Here is a 21,978-nt window from a genome sequence, read left to right as displayed (position 1 = left end):
GTCCAGGGACTGGGACACCCTCCATGGTGGCTGTGTGTCAGAAAAGCTTCTTTGAAACCTTGCAGGAAGTTCCCAAAAGTATTGATTTGGGCTGAATTCCAGGAAGGTGGCCAGCTGGGACAGACACGCCACGTGGTAAGAATTGGGCTTCAGAGCAGAGTTTGGGGCATGGGTACAGTAGGTAGGATACTGGACCAGGAAACCCAGGAGGGGAGAAATGCCATTGAGGCCAACAAGGGCGGGGAGTGCCCCAAAGAGCAGGTTAGCAGCATGTGGAATGAGCTCAGCTGACGTCTGCTTGGACTTTGCGATCCTCCCAACATACCTGCTCCTTCCCCTGCGCCCTCTCTATGGACAGGTGAGGCTCTACTTGCTCTTGCAGTGCCAGGCTGGGGGCAGCTTACAAAGGAGGATCCCAAGGGCCCACCCACCCCAGGACAGCTTATCAGAGGCTGCATCCAGCCTGGCTCCTGCCCTCCACAAGCTCCACCTGCCACTACCCCATCCTGCTCCCTTCATGCCTCACAGGGCACCAGGAGCAACCCTGAGACCTCTGGACACACACCTCCTCTGAGATGCAGTCTCGGACACAGCCAACTCCAAGGGCGAATGAAGGGCGGCGAGGTGTCATTGTGTCACTGGTAGAGGGTTGTGACTGCAAGTTGCCCAGGTTCTTGGCGTTTTGAACAGATAATTGGACAAAATGCCCAGAGAAGCACAGAAAGAATGAAGCAACAAAAAAACGAAAGGGATTTATTGAAAGCAAAAGTACACTCCACAGTGTGGGAGCGGACCTGAGCAGCGGCTCCAGGGCCCGGATACAGAATCTTCTTGGGTCCAAATACCCCCTTAGAAGTTTCCCATTGGCCACTTCATGCTCACCTCAGGTAAATGAAGTGGTAACCTGCAATCAGTGGGTTGCAGACAGCAGCCAACCAGAGGCTTAAGTGAAGTTACTAAGGTCACACCCCTGTGCAAACAGCTGATTGGTTGCCAAAAGCAACCAATTAGGGATGAATTTACAAAGTTATACTTCTGTGCAAATGAAGACTTAGTCTGCAATCAGTTGATTGGTTGTGGACAGAAAAGATCAAAGGGAGTAGCCTCTGGTCCTTTTGTTACTTAGGCTTGGAAAGTTAGGGTTTTCCTTTCAATTTAGTTCTAGGAAGTTAGTCTGAAACACCCTTAGGTTTCCTGCCTCCAGACCCTATTCTCCTGCCTCAGTTGGCTGCTTTGTCTCACTTCATGCAGCAGCAGAGACAGCTCTTGGATTCTCACCAGGGCTGGGACTGAGTCTTGAAATGGTCCAGGCCTAGGAGGAGGGCAGGCCCGACCTGGGTGTACTTCTGGGGCCTGGGGACAATTGTCAAAGATGGGGCATGGAGGTGGGGTCTGCAGCTTTGTATGCCAAGTCCGTACTGGACTGCAAAAATGTTCTTTTCCAGATGTTTGATCCATTTCATAAAATATAGCTGGATAGGTGTGCACACATCTGTATTCCGTCAGTGTCCTTATTCATACTACCTGGGTATCTGTTCCAGTAGTCACTTCCATGCGTCACTCCCAGATCCTCGTGACAGCTACCTCACCTGTCTGCCTTTCCACAGCGGGCCAGGAACCCGTGCTGGAGCGTCCTGTGCCTTGGGGAAATCCCCGATGACCTTATTCCTCTCTCCGCAGACCAGTGTTTCCTTCGCGATTGAAAACATTTAAGACCTTTCACTTTAGCAAGAGACTGACCAGACCCTGTGCCAAGGCCAAAAATCAAATCATGAGCCCACCTATCTCCAGGCCAGTTGCTGTGGGCCAAGGGTCAGGGCTGATGAGAACATGGCAGCCCTGGGAGACCTACCCTTGAAGGCTGAGGGAGCTGAAAGGCTGAAGAAAGAGGTTGACAAATCCAGTTTTCTCAGAAACATTTAATAGGGACATAGAGATAGAAGCCATGTCTCAGGCAGCCATCAGATGAGGGGTGGATCCCTGCACTGCTACCCTCTAGACTCGGGGCTTACATACCACTGGGGATTTGCCTAAGGACCAGGATTTAGGGTAAGTGTGCGTTTGCAATAACATCAACCTTTTTTGACCTAAGGGTAAGTACGTGAAAGTAGAAATCTTAGAAGTACTCCCAGAACTAGGGTTAATCGAGGTCAACATGTGGGATCAGCATCCAAGCTAGAGTAGCTTTAGCCCCCACAGTGGGGGTTGAGGGGCAGGACTGGCCAGACAGTAATTGAGTAGACTTGGCCTCTGAGAGGTTTGGCTGGTCAGTCCCGTAAGTGGCGACTGTTGTGTTCTTCCCTTTCCTCTCATCCCTATGCCTCTTGAAACTGCTTTTTCTCTTCCCAGCCCAGCTCCCCTACTGGTTAAAGTCACAGAGGTGGTCTTGGAGTTGCTTCCAGGTGACACAGAGCTGGAAAGAGTAATCACCACCAGGACTATGGCCCAGTGAAGTTTCTAGAGGATAAGCAGAAGCTGGAATGCTGAGCCAAGATGCGGAGGATGACAGGGAGGCCTGCTTCCATGTTAAAGAGAAAGTGATTGGGTGAGGGCGGGCTGGGGGAGCCTGTCACTGACCAACAGTGGCCAGGAGAGGCCTGGCACTCCAGTCCCATGTCCCTACTGGACCTGATGTTTCCTAACGATGGGGCTGGAGACCGAGACGGGGCCATGAGAGGTGATGTGACAGTGGAGGAGAAGACGGTGACAGGGTCAGGGGTTGGAGGGATGTATGTTGATGGAAGAAAAGGCCATGGAACTGGAAAGGGCCAGGAAGCGGACTCTTTCCAAGACTCTGGGCTTAAGCAATCCTCCTGCTTCAGCCTCCTGAGCAGCTGGGACTATAGGTGAGTGCCACCATGCCCGGCTAATTAAAAAAATTTTTTTGTAGAGACGGGGGTCTCACTTACGTTGCCCAGGCTGGTCCTAAGCTCTGGAGCACAAGCGATCCTCCCATCTTGGCCTCCCAAAGTGCTGGAATTAGAGGCCTAAGCCACCTTGCCTGGCCAACATTTTCAAATACAGTATAAAAGAATTTAAAAAGATTACCACCCACAAACCCACAACAAAGGAATTACTGGCAGATACATAGTAACAAAAAGGAATTCAGGAGAAGGTAGTGGGATACTAAGACCCATGATGGTAAGTATAGAAGTTTGTTTATTTTAGAGAGGATCTCACTGTGTCATCCAGGCTGGAGTACAGTGACCCAATCATAGCTCACTGCAGCCTCGAACTCCTGGGCTCAAGTGATCCTCCTGCCTCAGCCTCCCAAGTAGTTGGGATTACAGACGTATGCAACCCACCTGGCTAATTTTTTCACTTTTATTGTTTGTGGAGATAGGGTCTAAAACTCCTGGGCTCAAGTGATCCTCCCACCTTGTCTCCTGAAGGTCTGAGATTGGAGGCGTGAGCCCCCGCGCCTAGTAAAATTATTTAAAATTAAGTATTTTCATTAATTTCTCTTTGAAACCTTCCCTCTCCCAAATTTGAGTCTAAAATTCCCAAATATGTAGGGAGAGGGGTGCTGAGGTTTGGCAGATGTCTGCAAAGGCTCTTGACCTGCTTGGTGGGAGGTTATAGATAATGGTCAACTGTAGACATGGTGAAACAATGAGCTTAAGTAGGCGGGTTCAGTGGGGGGTGACTGACTGCAGAACAGACAGAACCTTTCAAATTACTGGGGCCAGGTGAGGAATGGAACAACAAAATTCAACCCACTATGTGAAAGAGGAAAAACCTGGTAAACAAGAAAAGTACAAATGTAGGCTAAAGGAAAACTTCAAATGACAGAAGTCAATGGCATAAACTTACCTGTCAAAGTGCAGCAATTCTCAGGCTGGACTCTTTTTAAATTTAAACTTCTAAAAGTGTTCAAATGAGTAATTTATGCTTAGGATTCAAAAGTCCAAAACGGGGCCGGGCGTGGTGGCTCACGCCTGTAATCCCAGCACTTTGGGAGGCTGAGGCTGGGGGATCATGAAGTCAGGAGATCGAGACCATCCTGGCCAACACGGTGAAACCACGTCTCTACTAAAAATACAAAAAATTAGCTGGGCGTGATGGCGGGCGCCTGCAGTCCCAGCTACTCGGGAGGCTGAGGCAGGAGAATGGTGTGAACCCATGAGGCGGAGCTTGCAGCGAGGTGAGATCGCGACACTGCACTCCAGCCTGGGCGACAGAGCAAGACTCCATCTCAGAAAAAAAAAAAAGGTCCAAAATGATAAAAAGGTGAAATGCCTCCCCCTCCCCTCCCTGACCGCTTCTGGTAAATCCACCACTGAAGTAGACTGTCTCCTTTGGATTCTAGAGTATCCTTACAGTCGTTGTTTAAGCAAACATGACTTCATATTCTTTCCTCCCATTTTTTATGCACATACTATGCACACCAGTCTGAATCTTGCTTTTTTTTTCTCTTTAGCAATATGCCATTTTAAAAGTTTAGGTATAAAGCTGGGTACGGTGGCACACACCTGTAGTCCCAGGTACTTGAGAGGATGAGGCAGGAGTGTCACTTGAGCCCAGAAGTTCAAGGCCAGCATGGGCAACATAGTGAAACCCTGTCTCTTAAAAATAAATGAAAGGTTAGGAGGCTGAGCTGGGAGGATTACTTGAGCCCAGGAGTTCAAGACCAGTCTGGACAACATGAAAAAAACCCCACCTCTACCGATAATAATAATAATAATAATAATAATAATAATAATACAGAAATTAGCCAGGCATGGTACGCACACCTGCAGTCCCAGCTCCTCAGGACGCTGCAGTGGGAGGGTCACTTGAGCCTAGGTGAGCTGAGATTGCACCACTGCACTACAGCCTGGGCAACAAAGACAGACCCTGTCTCCAAAAAAAAGGAAAGAAAAATTAAGATATAATTTACATATAGTAAAATGCATAGATCTTAAATGTGCAACTTGGTGATTTTTACATACATTATAAGAACCAGTATAACCACCTCCCAGATCTAGACATTGAGCATTTCCACCTCCCCAGAAGGTCCTCTTTTGCCCCGTTCAGTCCAAACACACTCTCCATTCCCCAGGGGGTAACCACCCCTCTGGCTTCCATCACCATAGATTAGATCCATCTCTTACTCTTCATAGAAATGGAAGCAGGCAATATGTTCTCTTTGTGTCTGACTTCTTTGACTCAATATTGTTTGAGATCATCCATGTCGTTGGGTATATTAGTTATTTGTTCTTTGTTGTGTAGCATTTCATTGTATGAATACGCCATACTTTACCTGTTGGTGGACATTTGAATTATCGGTTTTAGCTATTATGAATAAGGTTTTAGCTATTATGAATAAGGTAACTATGAACATTCTTGTACATACTTCTTTTTTTTTGAGACAGAGTCTTGCTCTGTCGCCCAGACTGGAGTACGGTGGCTCCATCTCAGCTCACTGCAACCCCCGCCTCCTAGGATTCAAGCGATTCTCCTGCCTAAACCTCCTAAGTAGCTTGGATTACAGGTGCATGCCACCACGCCTGGCTAATTTTTTGTATTTTTAGTAGAGACGGGATTTCACCATGTTGGTCAGTCTGGTCTCAAACGCCTGGCCTGGTGATCTTCCCGCCTTGCCTCCCAAAGTGCTGGTATTACAGGTGTGAGCCACCATGCCCGGCTGTATATATCTTTTTATTGTATACCTTAACAATATTCTTGAAGATCCTTCCATATCAGCACATAGGTGCTAAAATTTTTTCATTGTCTAGTATCCCTTTGTATGAATATATAATAATTTACTCATCCATCCTTTAGTGATAGAGGTTTAGGTTGTTTTCAGTCTTTGGATATTACAAATGATGGGCCAATAGGCTGGGTCCAGTGGATCATGCCTGTAATCCTAGCACTTTGGGAGGCTGAGGCAGGTGGATCGTTTGAGCCCAGGAGTTTGAGACCAGCCAGGGCAACATGGCAAAACCTTGTCTCTACAAAAAATAAAAAAATTAGCCAGGTTTGGTGGCAGGTGCCTATAGTCCCAACTACTCTGGAGGCTGAGGTGGGAGGATCACCTGAGTTCGGGAGGTCAAGGCTGTGGTGAGCCGTGATCATGCCACTGCACTCCAGCCTGGGTGACAGAGTGAGACCCTGTCTCAAACAAAAAAAAAAAAAGAAAGAAAGAAAGAAAGAAACAACGAAAATACACACACACAAAACACAGAAAGAGAGATGGGAAAACTCAACGCTGTAAAGATGTCATACATGACTTCAATAAAAATCTAAATAGGTTTCTTGTAGAACTGCATAAAGAACAATAACCAATGACTAGGAGAGCTCTGGAAAAGAATAATATTAGGGCATTATCCTTCCAAATGCTATAATATTATAATTAAGGCAGTGTGGACCGGACACGATGGTTCACACCTGTAATCCCAGCACTTTGGGAGGCCAAGGCGGATGGATTGCTTGAGCCCAGGAGTTCAAGACCAGCCTGGGCAACATAGGGAGACCTCGTCTCTACAAAAAAAATACAAAAATTAACCGGTGTGGTGGTTAAGGTGAAAGGATTACATGAGGCTGGGGAGGCCCAGGCTGCTGTGAACCATGATGGTACTACTGCATTCCAGCCTGGGCAACAGAGTGAGACCCTGTCTCAAAAAATATTTTAAAAAATAAATACATAGAAAAAGATATGTCAAGCAAATGTTAACAAAATGCTGGTTTAGCAATACCAATCAGATTCGATAGAACTCAGACAAGATCAGGCATGTTCAGAGTGCTATGGCTGTAGACAGAATTCAAAAAGAAAAGGATTGAATGGGACAGAAAAAGATATTTCAGTTTTATTTAAAAAAAAAAACTGAATAGAACATACCAGGCATGAACCCTTACACATCTAACAACATAGCTTCAAAATATATAAGGCGGAAACTGAACTACAAGGAAAAATTTTCAACGATGGATATTTTAACCATCTTTGTCCCTTATCAAATAGACCCCCAAAAATTTAAGATGTGGAAGATTTGTACAGCACAATTAGCAAGACTGATGAAATAAATGGTAAAATCTTTTCATAATCAGTAAGTGGGGTCCAGAAAAACAACTGTATGACTTGCGGAGCTGCCTTATTTTGAGGTTAATGAGAGGCCTTAGAGAGCCTGCACAGCTGGGGTTCCCCATCAGCCCAGGCCCGCTAGGTTTGGTGCCACCTGGTGGCAGTTGTCTCCTCCAGCCTAAAATCACTTACCTTTACAAGGTGGAATACGTTTTTATTTATATTTATTTGTATATTTATATTTTTTGAGACAAGGTCTTGCTCTGTTGCCCCCCTAGGCTGGAGTGCAGTGATGGGATCACAGCTTCCTACAGCCTCAACCTCCTGGGTTCAAGGTGATCCTCCCACCTCCACCTCCTGAGCAGCTGGGACTACAGGCATGTGCCACCATGCCCAGCTAATTTTGAATTCTTTTTCAGAGATGAGGTCTCATTCTGTTGACCAGGCTGGTCTTAAACTTCTGTGTTCAAGCAGTCTACCTGTGTCAGCCTCCCAAAGTGCTGGAATTACAGGCAGGAACCATTGCACCTGACCAGAATCTGGTGGTTTTTTTTTTTTTTTTAAATCTTCTTTGTGCCTAGTTCAGATTGTCTTTCATGAATATGAATTGCTTTAAGAATAAAAAAGTACATTTTTCTAAGCCCCTACCCTTCTTGTCTACAACATGAAGAAAGCAGTTTGGATGATCCCTAAGATTCCTCTAGCTACACAGGCCTACAAGTTGGCACCAAAAGAGCCTCCCAGCTCTTGACATTGGCTGCACCGACTCTCCTGGTTTAGAGCTGCATCTGCTCCAGGGCCCTCAAGCTTGTGGCCTGGGCTGAATCACCCTCTGCTCTGGGCCTGTCATCGCTTCCCAGGCCTTTCCCATCTCAGGAAAATTTCCTCCTGTGTTATCCTCTCCCTCTCTCAGGCCCAGGTCTCTAATTCATTCCTTACTTTTTTTTTTTTTGAGACAGAGTCTCCCTCTGTCGCCCAGGCTGGAGTGCAGTGGCATGATCTCTGCTCACTTCAACCTCCACCTCCTGGGTTCAAGTGATTCCCCTGCCTCAGCCTCCCTCGTAGCTGGGATTCCAAGCACCCGCCACAACCCCTGGCTAATTATTGTATTTTTAGTAGAGACAGGGTTTCACTACGTTGGCCAGGCTGGTCTTGAACTCCTAACAGGTGATCTGCCCACCTCGGCCTCCCAAAGTGCTGGGATTACAGGCCTTAGCCACTGCACCTGAGCATCCCCTACTATTGTAGAACAAATTACTCATCTCTTTGCTCATCATTTTCCTCCCGAAGATTTGGACTCACCAGTTGACTCATTTAGGGCAATTTCCCAAAGTTTATGCCTCCAAATATTAGTTCCAAGAGCTATTTAATTATTTAAAAGGGCTCAATCACCAAATCTAGGAAATGCTGGATTTAAAAAAGTTTCATATTTACTGCAAGACTTTTCAGAGGCCTTTAACATGACAACAACATATTCTCCAAGAGGAGATATAACACTTCTATCTCCAATTATTGCCTTTGATTTTTAAAAAATCAACAAAGGAAGGATGTTTGTTATGTCAAAGATAATGCTATATTCTCACCAAATCTTTTTGCATTTTCCTTTTTCTGGGTACTCAGGAAGACAACACTCCCAGCCACCACTGCAGTTAGGTTGGGGCCGTGTGACTAATTCTGGCCAATGGGAGTGGAAGCGACATGCGTTGCTTCTGAGCCACAGTCTTGAGGAGCAGAACACGCTCCCCGAGCACCTTCTCCCTTGGACGCAGTGATGGGCGATTGTGGAGGCCTCCCAGCTACTCGGGAGGATGAGGAGCGAGAATCGCTTAAACCCGGGCAGCAGGGGTTACACTGAGCCAAGATCGCGCCACTGCGCACCAGTCTCGGCTACCGAACCAGACTCCGTCTCAAAACAAAAAAACAAAAAAAAAAAAAGAAAGAAAATAAAAGAAAAAGAAAAAAAAAGTGTGTGGCACCTCCTGCTCCTCTTGCACCTGCTTTCGCGGTGTGATGCATCTGCTCCCCCTTTGCCTTCTGCCATGATCGGGAGCTTCCCGAGGCCTTCCCAGAAGCAGATGCTGCTACGCTTCCTGTACAGCCTGCAGAACTGTGAGCCAAAGAAACGTCTTTCTTTATAAATTACCCAGTCTGAGGTATTCCTTTACAGCAATGCAAGAACGGCCCACCTCCTTCCTCCGGGGCTGCAGAGGGAAGAAACTGAGGGATAAAGAAGGATGATGGTGAAAAGAAAAACATTTTAAAACCACAGTTACTGCTTAGAACACTTGCTCCTCCCCTCCCACGGGTGAACCATGCCGGACTCTCGACGTGGCAGAGTAGGAAAATATTTATTTATTTATTAGATGGAGTTCTGCTCTGTGGCCCAGGCTGGAGTGCAACGGGGCGATCTCGGCTCACTGCATCCTCTGCCTCCTGGGTTCAAGTGATTCTTCTGCCTCAGCCTCCCGAGTAACTGGGACTACAGGCCTGTGCCACCATGCCCGGCTAATTTTTGCATTTTTAGTAGAGACAGGGTTTCACCATATTGGCCAGGCTGATCTCGAACTCCGGACCTTGTGATCTGCCTGCCTCGGCCTCTCAAAGTGCTGGGATTACAGGCGTGAGCCACTGCGCCCGGCCCAAATTGATTAAAAACAAAAACAACAACAAAAAACAAAAACAAAAAAACCCTCATCTCTCTCTTGGATTTTGCCTCTGCTCGCTGCTCTGGCATCTTTCCTAAGGAAACCGTTTATTTTCCCACCTGAGTTCCTAGTAAAGCATCTCAGTTTTATTCTCGCGTTTGGAGAAAAGCTTAGAGCAAGAAAAATGGCAGCTGGCAGGTGCCTTCACGTCCAGGGTTTCCAGAGAGAAGACATCTCTCCTCCCCAGAGACCCTCCCACGCTCTCCCTCCCTCAAATTAGTGCATCTACATAGACCGCCCTCCTTATAAACAGTCTCTCAGGGGATCCTAGCCCATTGCAAATCTACATGTGATTGATTGCAGAATCCCAAGGAAAGCGCAGATTGCGGGGCGTCGTGTCTTTTAGGGGAGCTGCTCACTTTGGCCACTAGGTGGCGCGCGGTGCAGCCCCCTGCTCCTCCAGAGCCTGAGCGTTCAGCGTGTCTGCCGCCTCGGCCCCACTCCGCAGGGGGCGCTGATGAGATGAGGCTGAGGTCCGGGAAGACGGCAAGGACTTGGTTTTGTAAACAACTCCATTCCTCACTCGCTGATGAGTTTTCTAAGTGATGCATATTCACAACTTTGTCCCATCCAAGGACCCAAGAATTAACACATTACATAATATGGACAGCCCCTCCTGTCCAACGGGCATGATTTTGGGGTCTGATATTCTGTGGATCTGTGCAATAGTCAACACACGTGCTGGGGTGTCCTTGGGCACAGCCTACAAGGACACAGATAGGTGCACGCCCAGGCACCAACTCACAATAACCACAAACTTTGTTGAGTGCTTCCGTGTACCAGGCCATCAGCCAGTGTTTTACAAATCATCACACTTTCCTCCCAGAAGCCCTCGGAGGGGGGATCTGAAGGGGGCGAGAGGGTCTCTCCAGTATGAAAGCTCAGATGTTGAGTCCCAGCTGCCCGGATTTGAATCTCGGCGCAGCCTCTTGCTGGGTGTGTGCCAGCTACTGCCCGCCAGCTACTCTACCATGTCTCAGTTTCTTCATCTGCAAGAGGGATAAAAACAGTATCGACTCATAGGCTTGTTATGAGGATGAAATGTGATGAACAGCGTGTGGCATATGTAGTAAGCATGTCACAAACGTTGGCTATTATTATTACCCCATTTTGCAGACAAGCAAACTGAAGATCAGAGAGGTTACACAACTTGCTCAAGGTCACACAGCCTTATCATTCCACTCTGCCAGACTGAGCTCATCGTCTCTGTTAGTCAGTCTATAGTCTGGTGATACCTCTAGTTTGTACTTGTGGTTTTGATGAGCTGGTTGCTAGGTAAATTGAAAACACTTTCTTATTCTGCTAAAACAGTGTGGTCCTCATTTCTAAGAAGTTCCCAGGTGATGCCGGTGCCAGCAGCAGCAGCATCACCTGGGAACTTCTTAGAAATGCAAAAAAAATCTCAGGCCTCCCTCCAGACCTACTACTCAGGTACTCTAGGGATGGGGCCCGGTGGGCTGTTGCAGCAAGCCCCCCAGTGATCCTGACACACGTTCAAGTTTGAAAACCCTTGCTATAAAATATGTGTCTCATAAAACTAAGCTGCTAGCTTACATTCAATAAACATTTACCTAGCATGATCTTGGCAGTTCAAAGAGGAATGTACCAGAAACCAAGCAAAGAAGAAAAAGAAATAAATGGAAATGGAAAGCGATCTACTCAGAAGCCACAAAGTTGAGGGAGGAGGTTTACAGAGTGGAGTTTGGCCCAAATGATGCCTGAGTAAGTATGTAAAGGGGTCTCAACTCTGGCTACACAGCAGAACAGCAGGACTGTGTGTGCAGCTCTCAAAGTGGGTACACAGGGTAATCTGCAAGTTCTGGATGGATCTAGCACCTGGATTGTTAAAAGTTGCATAGACCACCAGCGTTCATACTTTCTGCTTGTTTGTACAAAGTCACTCTTCTAGAGTAATTGTTGTAATATTGCTAGGCAAGGTGGCAGGTCTGATAAGATTTGAGGAAGTGATGGCTCTTAGTCGCTAATAAGAGGCTTTTGTGGAGTGGCATGTCACAGCCAGGGAAGGCTCAGCTCTGTGGTCTTCGCCTGCCTCACTTGGGGGACCAGAAGGCAGCTTGTCCTGGAACTGCCTCATTCACAGAAGGCCCCAGTGAGTACAGAAAGTGCACATTAAAGGGAGGAGTAAGGAAGATAAGATGGCGAATCCTCAAAAATTAAACAAGATTACCTTTTTTTAAATTTATTTATTTTTGTAGAAATGGGGTCTCACTTTGTCACCCAGGCTGGTCTTGAAGTCCTAGGCTCAAGCAGTTCTCCCATCTCAGCCTCCCAAAGTGCTAGATTTACAGGTGTGAGCCACCCACCCCAGCCAGAATTACCACTAAAAAAAAGAAAAAAGGTTAAGATGGTAAATTTTGTTGTGTATATTTTACCATTGTGATCCAGCATTTCCACTTCTGGGTACACACCCTAGAGAATTGAAAGCAGAGTGTTGAGCAGGTATTTGTACAACCCTGTTGATAGCAGCACTATTCACAATAGCCAAAGGTGGAAGCAACACAGGTGTCCATCAGTATACGAATGGATGAACAGAATGCAGCACACATGCCCAATAGGATATTACTCAGCCTTCAAAAGGAAGGCAGTTCTGGCCAAGCATGGTGGTTCATGCCTGTAATCCTAGCACTTTGGGAGGCCTAGGCGGGCGGATCCTTTGAGGTCAGGAGTTCGAGACCAGCCTGGCCAACATAATAAAATATGATAAAACCTCGTCTCCACTAAAAATACAAAAAGTAGCCAGGCAGCGTGTGCCTGTAATCCCAGCGACTCAAGAGGCTGAGGCAAGGCCGGGCACAGTGACTCATGACTGTAATTCCAGCACTCTGGGAGGCCGAGGTGGGCGAATTGCCTGAGCTCAAGAGTTTGAGACCAGCCTAGGCAACATGGTGAAACCCTGTCCCTGCTAAAATACAAAAGAAATTAGCTGGGCGTGGTGGTGTGCACCTGTAGTCCCAGCTACTCGGGAGGCTGAGGCAGGAGAATTGCTTGAACTCAGGAGGCAGAGGTTGCAGTGAGCCGAGATCATAACACTGCACTCCAGCACTCCAACACTCCAGCTTGGGTGACAGAGCGAGGCTCCGTCTCTACAGAAACAAACAAACAAACAAAAAATGCTCAGGCAGGAGAATAGCTTGAACCTGGGAGGCAGAGGTTACAGTGAGCCAAGATCACACCACTGCACTCCAGCCTGGGCAACAGAGCGAAACTCTATCTCGAAAACAAAAGAAAGAAAAGAAAAAGAGAGTGCTCCAGAGATGGATGGTGGTGATGGTTGCAGAACAATGTGAATGTACTTAGCACCCCTAACTGTACACTTAAAAATAATTAAAATGGGCCTAGCACGCTGGCTCATTCCCATCATTTGGGAGGCTGAGGTGGGAGGATCGCTTGAGCTCAAGAGTTTGAGATCAGGCTGGGCAACATAAGAAAGACTCTGTCTCTACAAAAACTACAGAAATTAGCCAAGCCTGCTGCACACTTGTAGTCCCAGTCACTTGGGAGGTTGAGGAGGGAGGGTCACTTGAGCTCAGGGGTCGGAGGCTGCCATGAACTATGATTGTGCCACTGCACTCCAGCCTGGGGAACAAAAGCAAGACACTGTCTTAAAAACAACAACAACAAAATATCGGCTCGGCGTGGTGGCTCTTGCCTGTAATCCCAGAACTTTGGGAGGCCGAGGCAGGCAGATCACTTGAGGTCAGGAGTTCAACACCAGCCTGGCCAACATGGTGAAACCCCGTCTCTACTAAAAATACAAAAATTAGCCGGTCATGGTGGCGGGTGCCTGTGGTCCCAGCTACTCCACGGGCTGAGGCACAAGAACCACATGAACTCAGGAGGCGGAGGTTGCAGTGAGTCGAGATCACACCACTGTATTCCAGCCTGGGTGACTGAGACTCAGTCAAAAAAAAAAAAAAAAAATTAAAACGGTAAATTCTGTTGTGTACGTTTTACCACAATTAAAAACAAAAAGGCAGTGTGGAAGTGGAGCTAAATGAGGCTAGTTTAGGGTGGGAACCTGGGCACAGGAAGCACGTCACTTCTGGTCGGGGGGAGGGAGAAAACTGAATAACAAGTTGTGAACTGGGCAGCTGTGACACGTGCATCTTGTCACCTTGTCACCAATTTCCTGCCCGGGATCCCAGAGCCACCCTTGTTGGAGCCCACAGGGGTAAGGTCGAGCTTCTCACTTTCCCTCCAGTGAAGCTTGGCGGCATGGGAAGAATTTTGGCAGTGTCGAGGTCTGAGTTTTAGTGCGTTCCCCTCTCTGGGCATCAGTTTCTCCCTGGTAAGTACAGGGGCTGGAGAATCCCCAGCGCTCCTGTGGCTCGACATGCCGTCCTCCGTGAAGCTCCTGCCCTGCCGGGTCTCCGAGCTCACGCACTTGCCCTGGCGCTCCTTTCCTGATTTGTCTCCGCTCTCTCCTTCCTCTGCTCTGCCATATTGTTGGCCGATGTAGAAATGTGGGGCTGCCTCCTTATTTAGGGGCCCTCGTGGGCTATGATCTGAACCATCTGAGCTGAAGCAGAGGGGAAGGGACAGTCCCTGTTCTCCACGGCAGGCGCAGTGGGTTCATAATGAATCTCAGTTGCTCACATCCTACCTGCCTCGGTTTGAGGGGGTCTTTCCTAACCCATGGCTCACATTCCCATGAAGCCTCTTCTGTCTAGGCATGTAGAAAGGTCCTTTTTCCCTTTTATTATTTTTTGTAAAATTTACTAGGTAACACATAAAAAGCATATGTAACATACATATCATCATACTGCTCAGTAATATACCAAACACCCCCGAAGCTGCCACTCACTCAGCACAAGGATAGAATATCACCAGACTGCAAACACCACTTATCTGCCTTTTTTTTTTTTAATTTTTTATTTTTTGAGACAGAGTTTTCATTCTTGTTGCCCAGGCTGCAGTGCAATGGCGCAATCTTAGCTCACCACAACCTTCACCTGCTGGGTTCAAGCGATTCTCCTGTCTCAGCCTCCCAAGTAGCTGGGACTATAGGGGCGCATGCCACCATGCCCAGCTAATTTTTGTATTTTTAGTAGCGACAAGGTATCACCATGTTGGCCAGGATAGTCTTGATCTCTTGACCTCGTGATCCACCCGCCTCGGCCTCCCAAAATGCTGGGATTACAGGTGTCGGACACTGCGCCAGGCCACCACTTGTCCACTTTTATGCTACTTGCCTCCCACCCACAGCTATCCACCCTCTGGAATTTTGTGTTTATTGTTCTCTTGATTATTTTTAGGTGCTTTATTACATATGCATATCTATGTATTTATTTACTGAGATGGGGTCACACTATATTGTCCAGGCTGGAGTGCAGTGGCTATTCACAGGCATGATCATAGCACACTACCGCATCGAACTCCTGGGATCCAGTGATCTTCCCACCTCGGCCTCCTGATTAGTTGGGACTATAGTCTTGAACTGCTGTGCCCGGCTACCCTATTTATTTTAATTTGATGAAATAGTTATATAGCATTACTGTGTGCTAGGCACTGTTCTAAATGCTTTAAAATATTTACTTATTTTATTTGTTTAATCTGCACAAAAACCCTATGAGGAAGGTACTATTATTGATTCCATTTTGCAGATGAGGAAATTGAGGCACAGAAAGATTAAGTGATCTGCTCAAGGTCACACAGATAGTAAGAAGTAAGGCCAGGCACGTGTGGCTCACGCCTGTAATCCCAGCACTTTGGGAGGCCAAGGCGGGAGGATCACAAAGTCAAGAGATAGAGATAGAGACCATCCTAGCCAACACGGTGAAACCCCATCTCTACTAAAAATACAAAAATTAGCTGGATGTGGTGGCATGCGCCTCTAGTTTAGCCATTCGGGAGGCTGAGGCAGGAGAATAACTTGAATCCGGGAGGTGGAAGTTGCAGTAAGCCAAGATCACGCCACTGCACTTCAGCCTGGGTGATAGGATGAAACCCCATCTCAAAAAAATAAAAATAAAAATAAAAATAAAGAAGTAAACACAAGGACATGTCTGGTTCTTAGTGTGACAGTGTTTCTAGGGCATACATCTAAGAATGGAATTGTGAGTTACAGGGTATAAGAATGTTGAGTTTATAAGATAATGCCTAATCATCTCCGAGAGCACCAGTATACGCTCTCGTCAGCAATTAGAAGGGTGCCTATTAACCTGTGGCCTCTCCAACAATTGGTCTTGTCAGATTTTTTAACTTTTGCCAATCTAATGCATATAAAATAATATCTGTCCCATTGTAATTTTAATTTTAATTTCCCTGGCTACTCTTGAGCTGAAGAATCTTTTCACTTCTTTAGACATGCCTCCTTTTCTTTGAAATGTTTCTTTGTGTCTTTTTTTTTTTTTTTTTGAGACAGAGTCTTGCTCTGTCACCCAGGCTGGAGTCCAGTGGCGCCATCACGGCTCACTGCAAGCTCCATCTCCTGGGTTCACACCATTCTCCTGCCTCAGACTCCCGAGTAGCAGGGACTACAGGCACCCGCCACCACGCCAGGCTAATTTTTTTGTATTTTTAGTAGTGACGGGGTTTCACAGTGTTAGCCAGGATAGTCTCAATCTCCTGACCTCATGCTTCACCCACCTCGGCCTCCCAAAGTGCTGGGGTCACAGGCGTGAGCTACCATGCCTGGCCTATTTATTTGTGTCCTAGTCAAAGTTACCAATTGTTGATTTTATTATTGACAATTTTGAGGTCTTGCCCCAAGGATATGGATATACTCTCCTATATTTTCTTATGAAGATTTTCTTTCACATATAAATCCTTAATCTAAATGGAATTAATTTCTATATTTGGTGTGAGATAGGGTTACATTTCGCCCCTTTTTTCTCCATATGGTTAATCAATTGATCCAGCATCATTTAATAGACCCTTCTTTTACCCAGTGATATTCTATGTTATCTTTGCATCAAAGTTTCAAACAAACATAGGTGTATTTCTGGGCTCTTTATTCTGTTTCATCAGTTAATTTGCCTATACCTACACTAACACAATATTTTACAGAAAGTCCTAATATCTAGCAGAGCAAATCCCTCTCCTTATTCATTTCCTTTAGGAGTGTCTTGGTTCTTTTGTTCTTCCATATAAACCTTAAAATCAGCATTCAGTTTCCATGAGCAACCTTATTGGGGTTAATTGGAATTGCACTGACCCTGTAGATCAGTTACAGAATAATTCACATCTTTATAATATTGAATTCCTACCCATGAACATGTGTTATCTCTCTGTCTATTTAGATTGTCTTTCATATTTTTCAATAAAGTATTGTAATTTTCTTACTATAGGTCTTGTAGTTCTAGGTTTTGTTAGTTTTGTTGCTCTACTTTTTTGACTGTTGTAAATGATGTATTTTTTAAATTATGTTTTTGTATGTTACTGATATACACAAGAACAACCAATTTTTGAATATTGATCTTTTAGCTAGTTGCCTTGCTAAAATCTCTAATTACTTTGAATCATTTGCCTGATGATTCTTTTGGATTTTCTACCTAGGTAGTCATACCGTATACAAATATTGATGGTTTTGGTTGCCTTCCCTTCCTTCCTTTCTTCCTTTTCTCCTTCCTTTCCTTTTACTGCAATGTATAAGACCTTTGGTACAATATTAAATAGAGGCAGAAATCATAGGCATCTTTGTCTCTTCCTGATTTTAAAGGAAATTCTCTTAAGATTTACTCATTAAAAACAATATGTAAGTTTGTGTAAGTTTTCTTTATCAGGTTAAGAACATTTCCTTCTAATTTGCTAAGAGCTTGTATCATAAAAGGGTGTTGAATGTTGTCAATTTTTTAAATCTGTTGATATTATCATATTTTTTTCTTTTTAAATCTGTTAATGTAAGTTTTAGTTTGGGCTCCTTTTGCTCTAAAGCAAAATCCTTTGTTCCAAAGCACAGGCTGGAGCAAGGACTTAGATTCAGATAGGTTATTTGAGAGGTGATTCCAGGAAGCAGGAAGTGAAGGAGCAGGGAAAACAGATAGGAAGGAAGGAAAAAGCCCATTTAAAGGAGGGTGACTGATGTTGCAGCTGTAGGCGACGGAAGCTTATTCTGCTGAGACCTCTGATAAAACTACAGGATGTCTCCAAGAGTTGCCCACTGGCAAGAAGGAGGCTGGAAAGTATATCCACTGGCTCCTGTTCCCCCATGGGGTGAGGATCACATTCTAGGGACCTTAACTCTCCCACACTCCTGGGAATCACTAGCTGGCAAGTAAATTGTTCCTAAAGCATCGAAGAAGACCCTGAGGCAAAAAGCAAAAAGAAGCTTGGTATAAGTTTGGGAGTAGGTGGAGGGGCACTGGCAGCTTAAAGGGAATCTAGGCTTAAACAAAATTATCCATTGTAGGGACAGCTGAAATCAGCAGAGGGCAGAAGTGGTATGACACAGAGCACCAAAGTCTACTATTACCAACATAATAAATAATGTTTATAGACATTTCGTCTGTTTTTAAACCATCTTTGCATACCTGAGACAAACCCAACTAGAACATGATGTCTTTTTTTTTTACACTGCCAGATTTGATTTACCAGTATTTTTCTTGTAACCGTTGCATTTATAGTCATGAGTGAAACGGGCCTCTAATGTTACTTTCTCTTCTTGCACTTGTCTTGTTTAGATATTAAGGTTACACTGGCCTCATGGAAAGGGTTAATGTTTTCATTTTTTCCATTCTCAGAAAGAGTTTTTATAAAATTAGAATTACTAATCAGGCACAGTGCTGTGTGCCTATAGTCACAGTTACTGGAGAGACTAAGGCAGGAAGATCTCTCGAGCCCAAGAGTTTGAGACTAGCCTGGGCAATATAGCAAAACTCCATTTCTAAAAAACTAAATAAATAATAATAATTTTTTAAAAAGAGTTACCCTTACTTGAACTTCTGCAAAAACCATCTAGACCTGGTATTTTCTTCATGGGAAGATCTTTAAATTGCTGATTCAAGTTTTTTTGTTTTATTTTATTTTTTTCTTGGAGACACGATCTCACTTTGTTACCTAGGCTAGAATACAGTGGCGTAATCTCAGTTTACTGCAGCCTCAACCTCCCAGGCTCAAGCTATCGTCCTAACTCCACCTCCCAAGTAGTTGTGACTACAGATGTGTGCCACCACGCCAGGCTAATTTTTGTATTTTTTGTAGAGATGGGTTTTGTCATGTTGCCCAGGATGGTCTCAAACTCTTGGGCTCAAGGCGTCTTCCCACCTCAGCCTTCCAAAATGCTGGGATTACCCGTGAGCCACCACACCCTGCCCTGATTCAATTTCTTTAATAGTTGTTAGAAGCATTTAGGCTTTTTATTTCTTCTTAAATAAGTTTGGTAAGTTATATTTTTCTGAGACTTGATCTACTTTGATTCCTATGTTGTAGCCTAACGTCTTTATAGTCTTCTTTATTTTTCATTGTGGTAAAATACACATAACATAAAATGTACCAAATAACCATTTTTAAGTGTACACATCAGCAATTAATGTTAAGTACGTTCTCACTGTTTTGCAGTCCATCTTCAGAACTTTTTCCACCTGGCAAAACGAAAACTAAACCCATTTAAAGGATTCTCATTTCCTCTCTTCCACAGCCCCTGGCCACTACTGTTTCACTTTCTGTTTCCATACATTTGTATAGTTTTTTTCTTCTCATGTTTATGTTTCCATTTACATTCCTAATTATGTTTACATGTGCCTTCTTTTTCTTTATATATCGATTTCACTGGAGACTTGCCTATCCTATTGAGTTTTGTAGGGAAAGGTTTTTTAAAAAACATTTTTTATTTTAATAGAGAGATAATATCTCACTATGTTGCCCAGGCTGGTCTCAAGCCCCTGAGCTCAGGTGATCCACCCGCCTTGGCCTCCCAGAGTGCTGGGATTATAGGCATGAGTCACCACGCCTGGCCATCAGACTTTTCTTTCTTTCCTTCCTTTCTTCCTCTCTCTCTCTCTCTCTCTCTCTCTCGCTTTCTCTCTTGCTCTCTTTCTTTCTTTCTTGATGTGATCTTACCATGTTGCCCAGGCCTGTCTCAAATTCCTGGGTGGGGGCAATCCTCCTGCCTTGGCCTCCCAAAGTGCTGGGATTACAGGCATGAGTCACTGCATCTGGCCCAGAGTTATTTTGTAATACAAGCATTCAAGGCTCTAGATTTCCCTCCAAGCACAACTTTTGCAGCCTCGCAGAAATTTTAACATGGTATTTTCATTATCATTCAATTTTAGGAATTTATAAATGTGTCATTATGATTTCTTCTTTGACTAATGCATTATTTAGAGTATGTTTTTAAACTGTCAAATATATAAGGGTTTTAAAACTCATCTTCTTGAAGAATTTGTATTCTCTACTTTATAGATGCAGTTCAAGCATTTACAACACTGATTTTTTTTTTCTGTCTGCATCTCGTAATTAAGAGACATATGTTAAAATTTCCTGTTGTGATTGTGGTTTTACCTCTTTATAGTTCTTTCAAGCTAGGTGCTTAGAAATTCAGAACTATTGTAGCTTCCTCGTGAATTGACCCTTTTTTTTTTTTTTTTGAGACGGAGTCTCGCTCTGTCGCCCAGGCTGGAGTGCAGTGGCCGGATCTCAGCTCACTGCAAGCTCCACCTCCTGGGTTTACGCCATTCTCCTGCCTCAGCCTCCCGAGTAGCTGGGACTACAGGAGCCTGCCACCTCGCCCGGCTCAGTTTTTGTATTTTTTAGTAGAGACGGGGTTTCACCGTGTCAGCCAGGATGGTCTCGATCTCCTGACCTCGTGATCCACCCGTCTCGGCCTCCCAAAGTGCTGGGATTACAGGCTTGAGCCACCGCGCCCGGCGAATTGACCCTTTATTCTAGGTACTCACTCTATCCCTAATATATGTTTTTGTCTTTAAATTCATCTTTGTCTGATATAAACATAGCTTCCCAAGCTTTCTTTTGATGTTTGCCTAGTATATCCTTTTCATCCTTTGACTTTCAACCAATTCCATATCCTTATGCATGAGGTATGTCTCTTGTAAACAACAAACAACATAGAGCTGAGCTTTGTGTTTTAGCGTTATTTTTTTCTTTTTTGAGATAGGAACTCACCTTATCACCCAGGTTGGAGTGCAGTGGCACGATCTTGGCTCACTGCAACCTCCACCTCCTGGGTTCAAGCAATCCTCCCACCTCAGCCTCCCAAGTAGCAGAGACTACAGACACACATCACCACACCTGGCTAATTTTTGTATTTGTGTTTGTATTTTTTTATTTCTTGAGACAGAGTGAGACTCTGTTGCCCAGGCTGGAGTGCAGTGGTGCGATCTCAACTCACTGCAATCTCCGCCTCCCATGTTCAGGCAATTCTTATGCCTCAGCCTCCTGAGTAGCTGAGACCACAGGCACATACCACTATGTCCAACAAATTTTTGTATTTTTAGTGGAGAGTGGTTTCACCATGTTGGCCACACTGGCCTCGAACACTTGACCTCAGGTAATCCACTCGCCCCAGCCTCCCGAAGTACTGGGATTATCGGCACAAGCCGCCACACTCAGCTTTCTTCTTAATTTTTTTTAAGGGTTGTTTGGATTGTTTTTATACATTTTTAAGCCTCTCCAGTGGTTTAGAATTTATATACTTTATCTGTACTGGTTTTCCTTGAAATTTTACATGCTCTTTTAATATTTGACAAAAATTATAGAGTCACTATTCAGTATACATGAAGGGATCGATTTCAGAACCCTCCCAACAGATGCCAAAATTTGAGGATGCTCAAGTCCCTAATATAAAACTGCATAGAGTTTGCATATAACCTACACACATCCTCCTGTATACTTTAAACTATCTCTAGATTATTTAGAACACCTAAGACAGTGTTACACATCACTTCATTCATGTGGATTCAACAGTACTTGGTGTGCAGCAAACCCAAGTTTTGCTTTTTGTAAAATGTTGTGTAAACTTTTTAATACTTTTTTTTTTTTGGCAGAGCCTTGCTCTGTCACCCAGGCTGGAGTGCAATGGTGTGATCTCGGCTCACCACAACCTCTGCCTCCCTGGTTCAAGTGATTCACCTGCCTCAAGTAGCTGGAACTACAGGCATGTGCCACCACACCTGGCTAATTTTTATATTTTTAGTAGAGATGGGGTTTCACCATGCTGGCCAGGCTGGTCTTGAACTCCTGACCTCAGGTGATCTGCCCGCCTCAGCCTCCCAAAGTGCTGGAATTACAGCCGTGAGCCACTGCGCCCGGCCAATATTTTTTATTCTGGGCTGGTTAAATTCATAGATGTGAAAC

General features: G+C 45.0%; 1 protein-coding gene across 5 annotated transcripts in view; it reads left to right on the top strand.

The window, feature by feature from the left end:
• The first annotated feature begins 13,781 nt into the window (after positions 1–13,781).
• Positions 13,782–21,978, top strand: part of ICAM2 (intercellular adhesion molecule 2) — a 34,442-nt gene continuing 26,245 nt past the window's right edge. For 2 of the 5 annotated variants that reach the window (XM_025363057.1, XM_025363054.1), the window contains exon 1: positions 13,782–13,897. The gene's annotated coding sequence lies outside the window, so the exon portion shown is untranslated. Of the gene's footprint in view, positions 14,015–21,978 lie in introns of all 5 variants that reach the window. The other 3 variants (XM_025363055.1, XM_025363056.1, XM_025363053.1) reach the window with 2 other exon arrangements.

This window comes from Theropithecus gelada, chromosome 16 (genome assembly GCF_003255815.1).
Source record: "Theropithecus gelada isolate Dixy chromosome 16, Tgel_1.0, whole genome shotgun sequence".
In the NCBI taxonomy this organism is placed as follows: domain Eukaryota; kingdom Metazoa; phylum Chordata; class Mammalia; order Primates; family Cercopithecidae; genus Theropithecus; species Theropithecus gelada.
The sequence above is the reverse complement of the archived record's forward strand: the minus strand, read 5'-3'. Positions and strand labels throughout refer to the sequence as shown.